Here is a 7823-nt window from a genome sequence, read left to right on the forward strand (position 1 = left end):
GGGGTGCAGAGTATGACTGATGGTCATGATTTTCCTGGTCTTACGATCTAGCGTCTCTAGCTCTGCCTGGGTCCAGTCTATTATTCCTGCGGTGTATCTGATAACCGGTATAGCCCAGGTGTTTATGGCTTGTATGGTGTTCCGGCCATTGAGTTTGGACTTGAGGATTTTTCTAACTCTCCTGATGTATTCACTTCCAATTTTTCTTTTAACTTCAGTGTGTGCAATGTTATCAGCCTGGAGAATGCCCAAGTATTTGTAAGGTTCTTTCTCTTCCAAGTTCTTGATGTTGCTTCCATTGGGCAGTTTTATTCTTTTTTTGTTATTTTCCCTCTGTTCATTATTAATGCAACACACTTGTCTAGTCCAAACTCCATTGCTATATCGCTACTGATTATACGGACAGTATTTAGCAGTGATTCAATTTCTGACTGGGACTTTCCATACAACTTCAGATCGTCCATGTGCAGCAGATGGTTGATTTGACTGGATATTTTAGATGTTTGGTATCCGAGGCCTGTTTTGTTGAGTATTTGTGAAAGTGGGGTCATGGTGATTACAAACAATAGAGGGGATAGTGAGTCCCCTTGGAAAATGCCTCTTCTAATGCTAACCTGTCCAAGTGCCTCACCATTGATTGTTAACTGTGTACTCCACATGCTCATTGCTTTTTAAAATAAAGATCTGAATGTTTTTGCTGACACCAGTTTTTTCTAAACATTTTAGTATCCATGTGTGAGGCAATGAATCGAAGGCTTTCTTGTAGTCAATCCATGCAACACTTAGATTTGTTTTTCTTCTCTTGCAATTTTCTAAAATCATTTTGTCAATCAGCAGCTGGTCTTTTGTGCCTCTGGTGTTCGGGCAATTTCCTTTCTGTTCAACTGGAAGCTGTTTGTTAGTTAATAAGTGTTGCATCACTTCATCTGCTATTATTCCAGTTAATAATTTGAACATGGTTGGCAGGCAGGTGATCGGTCTATAATTACTTGGAACTGCACCTTTTGCTGGGTCTTTCATGATGAGATGAGTTTTGCCAGTTGTTAGTCATTGTTCAATATCACTGCCTTTCATAATGTGATTGAACTGTTTTGATAGTTGTTTATGAAGGCTTGTTAGGTGTTTAAGCCAAAAGCCATGCAGTTCATCGTCTCCTGGCGCAGTCCAATTTTTAATTATCTTTGCTCTTTCACTTATTAATTCTGGTGTTATTATTAGATCTTGCATTTGTTGATTACATTTTTGACCTCTTTCATCCAGCCTGCTTTTTTATTATAATCTATTGGATTGTCCCATAATTTCCGCCAGAATTGCACTGTTTCTTCTTTATTTGGTGTTTCTAGGTTTCTTGCAGTTTCTCCTTCTATGCTTTGGTAGAAACGTCTCTGATTCAACTGGAATTGGAGATTCTGCCTGTGTTGTGTAATTCTGGCTTCATATCTGCTAATCTTCTTTGACACTGCTGTTATTTGCTGCTTCATTATTTCCAGGACTTCTCTAATTTTCCTTGAATCTAGGTGGTATTTTTGGATCAGATACTGTTTGGTGTTTTCATTCTTCAGCTTCTTGTCTTTCATATCTTTCAATTTACTAGCATCTGATCTAAGCCTGGTGATTTTATTTTCTAATCTAATCTTCCATTGAGGTGATCTACTGCTTTCTTTTTTGACAGGTCCACTGATCTTATATCCGAGCTCTTGTGTTGTTATTGTTGCTGCACTGTACATTAGTTGGTTTGTTTCTTGCAAATTCTTGGTTGTTATTTCTGCAAGTGCAGCATTGACATCTTTTAATGCCTGAGCAAGTTGTTTTTTGGCAACTGTTTTTAGAGCTGGAAGTCGAACCCTGGTGGTTGTTTGGTTCATGTGCTCAGTTATTTTTTGCTTTAGTTCTTGTTGCTTTTCTGTTAAACGGCATTCGGATTTTTGAGGTGAAGGCAAAGGGGAGGTTTCCTGTTTTTGATTTTGAAACAGTTCAGCAACAGTGGCATCCTCGATTTCCAACACCTCCTCCACCTGCGCCTGAGCAACTTTTTCAATTGGTGATAATTCTTCTTCCATATCTTTAGCCTGTGTTGCTCTTTGCAGTTCTTCCAGCTCAACTCCTGTGAATACTTTATTTCTAATTATGAATCTTCTCTGGTCTGCTAGCCTTTGTTCTGTTATTTCTGTGTCTGGATGCTTCTCTTTCCAAATTTGGTACATTCTTTTAAAATAACCTCTTCTAGTTGGACTATACTTGTAATAGCAGATCATTATTTCCTTGTTGGCATTTTTCGTATTTTTTTTTTCCGGTTAAGCGACGTTTCTTCCAGTAACTTTGCTGTCTCCAGCCCTGGTTGCTCAACTGAAGATCCTGAGTCCTGTTGCCCACTTGCCACCAGATGTCCAGGGACTATAGCATCTGGCACAGTCCTTGTTGACCCAGGCGACGACCAATCCAGTATAGATTTATTAAAGTTATGTATCACCATATTGTTGATGGGAGAGGCACTCTTTGGCTCCTCTGGTGAGACCAGTCCAGTATGGTTGGACCTCTGGCATAGCTCTCACCTTCATCAGAGCAAACAAGCCCCACAACCACGCCAAGGTAGTGCCTCACTGGGGGATGATGATGATAATGATGAATATTTTATACTGCCCAAAACCTACATCTCTGGGCAGTTTACAGCAAGATTAAAAAGTAAAACATTAATTAAAATCAAAAATTAAAAGCCAGAAATTTAAAACACAATTTAAAATTTTAAAACAATATTCTAAAAACATTAAAACAATCAAAACAATATCAGTTAAAAGTCTGGTGAAGAGATGCATCTTTAAAGACTTTTTAAAAGTTGTCAGAGATGGGGAGGCTCTTATTTCACCAGGGAGTGTATTCCAAAGCCTCAGGGCAGCAACGGAGAAGGCCCGTCCCTGAGTAGCCACCAGACGAGCCGGTGGCAAATGCAGACGGACCTCTCCTGATGATCTCAACAGGCAGTGGGGTTCATGATGAAGACGTTCTCTTACCCAGGGCCCAAGCTGTTTAGGGATTTATAGGTTATGACCAACACCTTGAATTTTGCCCGGAAACATATCGGCAGGCAGTGTAACTCGTTCAACACGGGAGTAATATGTTCTCTCCTAGATGACCCAGAGACCAGCCTGGCTGCCACATTCTGGACCAACTGTAGTTTCCGGATTACGTACAAGGGCAGCCCCACATAGAGCGCATTGCAGTAATCCAGTCTGGAGGTTACCAGCAGATGTACTACTGTTTTGAGGTCGTCTATCTCAATATGCCAGCTGCGTCCACAGAAATGGACGCAGCTGGCATATCAACCAAAGCTGATAGAAGGCACTTCTGGCCACTGCCTCAACCTGGGACACCGAGGAGAGACTTGGATCCAGAAGCACCCCTAGACTGCGTACTTGTTTCTTCTAGGGAAGTGTGAACCCATCCAGAACAGGCAGATCAAAATCGTCTCTCGAGTCTCTCAAAATCGTCTCTCAAAATCGTCTCTCCCTGCACAATGAGTACCTCCGTCTTATCTGGATTCAGTCTCAGTTTGTTATCCTTCATCCAGCCCATTACTGCCTCCAGGCAGGCATTTAGGGAGGTTATGCCCTCTCCTGATGATGCCGACATGGAGAAAAAAATTGGGTGTCATCAGCATACTGATAGCACCCTGAACCAAATCTCCTGATGATCTCTCCCAGCGGTTTCATGTAGATGTTAAACAACATCAGAGACAATACGGAGCCCTGAGGGACACCGTACCGAAGTTCAGATTTTGAGAAACAACAGTCTCCAAGAGATACCATCTGGAACCTGCCCGAGAGGTAGGAATGGAACCACTGCAGAGCAGTGCCTCCCACCCCCAACCCCCTCAGACGCTCCAGAAGGATACTATGGTCGATAGTATCGAAAGCCTCCGAGAAGTCCAAAAGGACCAAAAGAGTCACACTTCCTCTGTCCATTCCCAATTGGAGATCATCCATCAGGCCGACCAAGGCAGTCTCCAACCCATAGCCAGCCTGGAAGCCAGTTTGAAATGGGTCTAGATAATCAGTTTCCTCCAAGACCACCTGGAGCTGGGAGGCCAGCACCCTCTCAGTCACCTTGCCCAGCCACGGAAGGTTGGAGACAGGCCTGTAGTTACTCAGCTCTGAGGGATCCAAGCTAGGCTTCTTCAGAAGCGGTCTAATAATTGCCTCCTTAAGACTAGGAGGCATCTTACCTTCCCTCAGAGATGCATTTATGATCTCTACCAGGTCTTCTACAACAACCCCCCTGCCTGATAGTATAAGCCATGTTGGGCAAGGGTCAAGAGGACAGGTGGTGGGCCGCACCGTTCCAATCAGTTTGTCCACATCCTCAGGAGTCACAAACTGGAACTGATCCAACCTAACCACGTAAGAGGAGTCGCTGGATACCTCCACAGCAGATACTGAAGTAAGTGTGGAGACAAAATCCAAGTCGGCCTGAATACGAGAGATTCTTTCCACTAAGAATTCATTAAACACATCACAGCGGGTAATCGATGGTTTCAGATTCCGATTCAAGGGAGGAGCGGCACATACTAGTCCTCTCACAACCATGAACAACTCCGCTGGACATGAACTTGCGGATACAATACAGGTAGAAATGAATCGCTTCCTTGCCGCACATATCACCTGAGCAGTTCTATCACATGAGTTCTATGTTGCAATCTGTCAGATTCAAGCCGACTCTTTCTCCACCTGCGCTCTAGTTGTCTACATCGCTGCTTCAGCCCCTGTAGTTCTTTCGTATACCAAGGGGCCAGTTTTGAAGCGGGTCGGAGAGGATGCTTAGGAGCTATCATGTCTACTGCCCCGGTGAGTTTGCTGTTCCAGTTCTCCACTAGGACATCAACAGGATCACCGGCAGAGCCAACACTGATTCCCTCCAAGGCTTCTTGAAATCCTATGGGATCCAATAACCTTCTCGGGCGGACCATCCTAATAGGTTCCATCCATGACAATGGGGAAATCACAGGAGTCCCCACCCACAGAACACCACCCTGATCAGAGTGAAAGACCAAATCAAGCGTGTGACCTGCAATGTGTGTCGGTCTCGAGACCACCTGAGATAGGCCCATAGTCGTCATGGCCGCTATGAACTCCTGTGCCGCCCCGGCCAAATTGATCCCGAAATGAACATTGAAGTCGCCCAGCACCACAGGCCTAGGCGACTCCAATACCAAACCCGAATTGGAGTGGATGACATCATTCATTCTTTCATTCATTCATTCATCCGATTTCTTCCAAAAATGGCTCAGGGAGGTTTGCACGGAGAAATAACAAACAAATAAGATGGAACCCTGTCCCCAAAGGGCTCACAATCTAAAAAGCAACACAAGATAGACACCAGCAACAGTCACTGGAGGTACTGTGCTGGGGTGAATAGGGCCAGTTACTTTCCCCCTGCTAAATAAAGAGAATCACCACGTTAAAATGTGCCTCTTTGCCAAGTGAGCAGGGGGATGCCATTTGGCATGCCATTTGGAAATCCCTGTGTTTCAACAGCTGTAGCAAATTTGGTTCAAAGCGGTTAGGCGGTTCACAAGTTAGCTCACATGCGCCTAAAGGTTTACGTGTCCTCCATCTTTGATTGGGGGGGATGACATCATCTCAGACTATGCTGTTGAGGTGTTCCTATGTGTCCCTACAACTCTACCCAATCTGGTTCATATTGGTCCAGGTGTTGCGAAGTTGATGGGGGGCGGGAACACACGGATGGACAAACACACACACACAGACACAGAATGCCGGGTGATGTCATAAGCCTACTGGAAAGTAGGCTAAAAAGGTTCTAAACTAGATCCTTAAAATTATAAACCTATAAGTCTCCTGTCAATAACTGGCAATCTGTTGGAGATTCAGCTCTGCATGGCATCAACCTTTTGCACCAGTAACCCTAATGACAACTAGGGCATTGGGAGTAGAGATAGTCAGTCAGGGTCTCCTACTCTTTCCTGATGATCTCTGCCGCTATGGCCCCTCAGTTGATTGAATGTACTCAGAAACTTCCTGGGAGTGACTTCCTCCTTCTCCACAGAATGCTTCTAGCTTGCTCGCTCAGCACCATGTTTCTATAGGTCTCTCACTGACCAACATGTAGCCAGAACCTAGACATAGGTTCATTTCATTGTAAGTCATTTCCTCCAACACAAACTCTATGCCATATATCTTAATTAAAAATTAGTTGAGGGGTGAAGTGAATAACATCTTTAGTACTGAACAAACTGCATTCTGAAGGGGCCACTCCACTTTAGATCATGCTACTGAAAGTTTCTGGAATGTAGGGGGTTGCCCACAACCCATATTAGCATGCTGGTGTCTACCTTATTTTCCTGTTTAAATTATGAGCCCTTTGGGGACAGGAAACCATCTTAATTTTTTAAAAAAATTCTGTGTAAACTGCTTTGAGAACTTGTGTTGAAAAGTGGTATATAAGTAGTAGCAGCAGCAGCAGCACAATTGAACTTGCTTGTGTGAGTTGGGGGCTCAAGTACTTTTATTTCAGGCATCCAGCCTGCCTGGAACTGCCAGTGGTAGCAGTGAAAACCCTTCTTGGAGGAATCTGGGGGTGTAAAGGCTTGGAAAGTAACATTTCTCACATTGCTGTTGATGGTGTTTCAGTTGTGTTTATTTTTAGATTGTAGACAGGGAGCCATTTTCTCAATTATTTTGCTATGTAAACTTTTTTGTGCTCAAGTTAATTCTCAACTCTCGGTGGAAAAGGAAAGCTATTACCATGTTACATTCAAAAGAGGGTTGCACAATGCTGCATATAGCTTGAATCTGCTATAAGCAGCACTAATCATATGACCCAGAGGGAAGGCAAAACAAAGCAATGCCATGCAAATAGGTGTTGTGGCCTTGTCAGTCCATTAGCACTACTTTGAAATGCCAACTTAGAATTGTGGGTAGGCCAGTTAGCCAGGGCCGGTGCCAGACTATTTGCGACCCCTCTGAGGTCTGCATTCTGCGCCCCTCTGAGTTCTGCGCCCTAAGCAGCTCCCTAGTTGGCCTGATGGTAACACCGGCCCTGCAGTTAGCACTGAGGAGTGACTTTTAATAATTGGACAATCTGGGCAGGAGAACAAAGCTGCCTCCAAAAATAAAGAAAGAGGGTTTTCTGATTCCTTCTCATTCTTTTTCTCTAGTCATAAGTCTAAAGTATTTTGGTTATCATGGCTATGGACAGAGGCGCTCTCACCCCTGGACTTCCGGACTGAAGTCCAGGGCATCCAGTCCCCTTGGGGGTCCCCAAATCCTTTTTGTCTGTCCCAGGTGGTGTGGTCACGTTAAAAATGTGTGTGAAATAGTGTTTGTGTGTGAGAGAGGAGCCTTCAAAAACCTTTAGGTCTATGCTCCAAAATTCCCTAGGTGCCACTCTGATTATGGAACCGGTTGTCCAAGAGCCACTGAAAACATATCTAGAAAATCAGAAGTAATTTCAAAGGCTCAACATAGATTAAAAGCCACTCAGAGAAATGTCACAATGGAACTCAGGAGGAACAATGGTCCATTGGGACATGACCTCACTTGTTACACCTCCCCTTTGCTCACTCATCGGTCACATGAGCAGAGGTGCTATCTGGGAGCAGAAGCATATGCTTTTCTCTGCTCTGTTACAGTGTTGTATATTGACATATACAACATATATAGTTGTATTATATTATTATTATATTACATATATCGTTGTATATATGTTGTATATACAACATATATAGTTGTATATAGAGAGAGTATAATATATTGACAAAAAGAGATAGAAAGAAAGCGTGCATACGTGCATCTGTGTTTGTGCTTAGG

General features: G+C 43.7%; 1 protein-coding gene across 8 annotated transcripts in view; it reads right to left on the reverse strand.

Moving 5' to 3' along the window:
• The window catches only part of LOC128339987 (uncharacterized), a 130536-nt gene that overhangs the window by 89528 nt on the left and 33185 nt on the right, over positions 1–7823 (reverse strand). The gene's annotated exons all lie outside the window — the stretch shown is intronic.

This window comes from Hemicordylus capensis, chromosome 1 (genome assembly GCF_027244095.1).
Source record: "Hemicordylus capensis ecotype Gifberg chromosome 1, rHemCap1.1.pri, whole genome shotgun sequence".
Taxonomy (NCBI): domain Eukaryota; kingdom Metazoa; phylum Chordata; class Lepidosauria; order Squamata; family Cordylidae; genus Hemicordylus; species Hemicordylus capensis.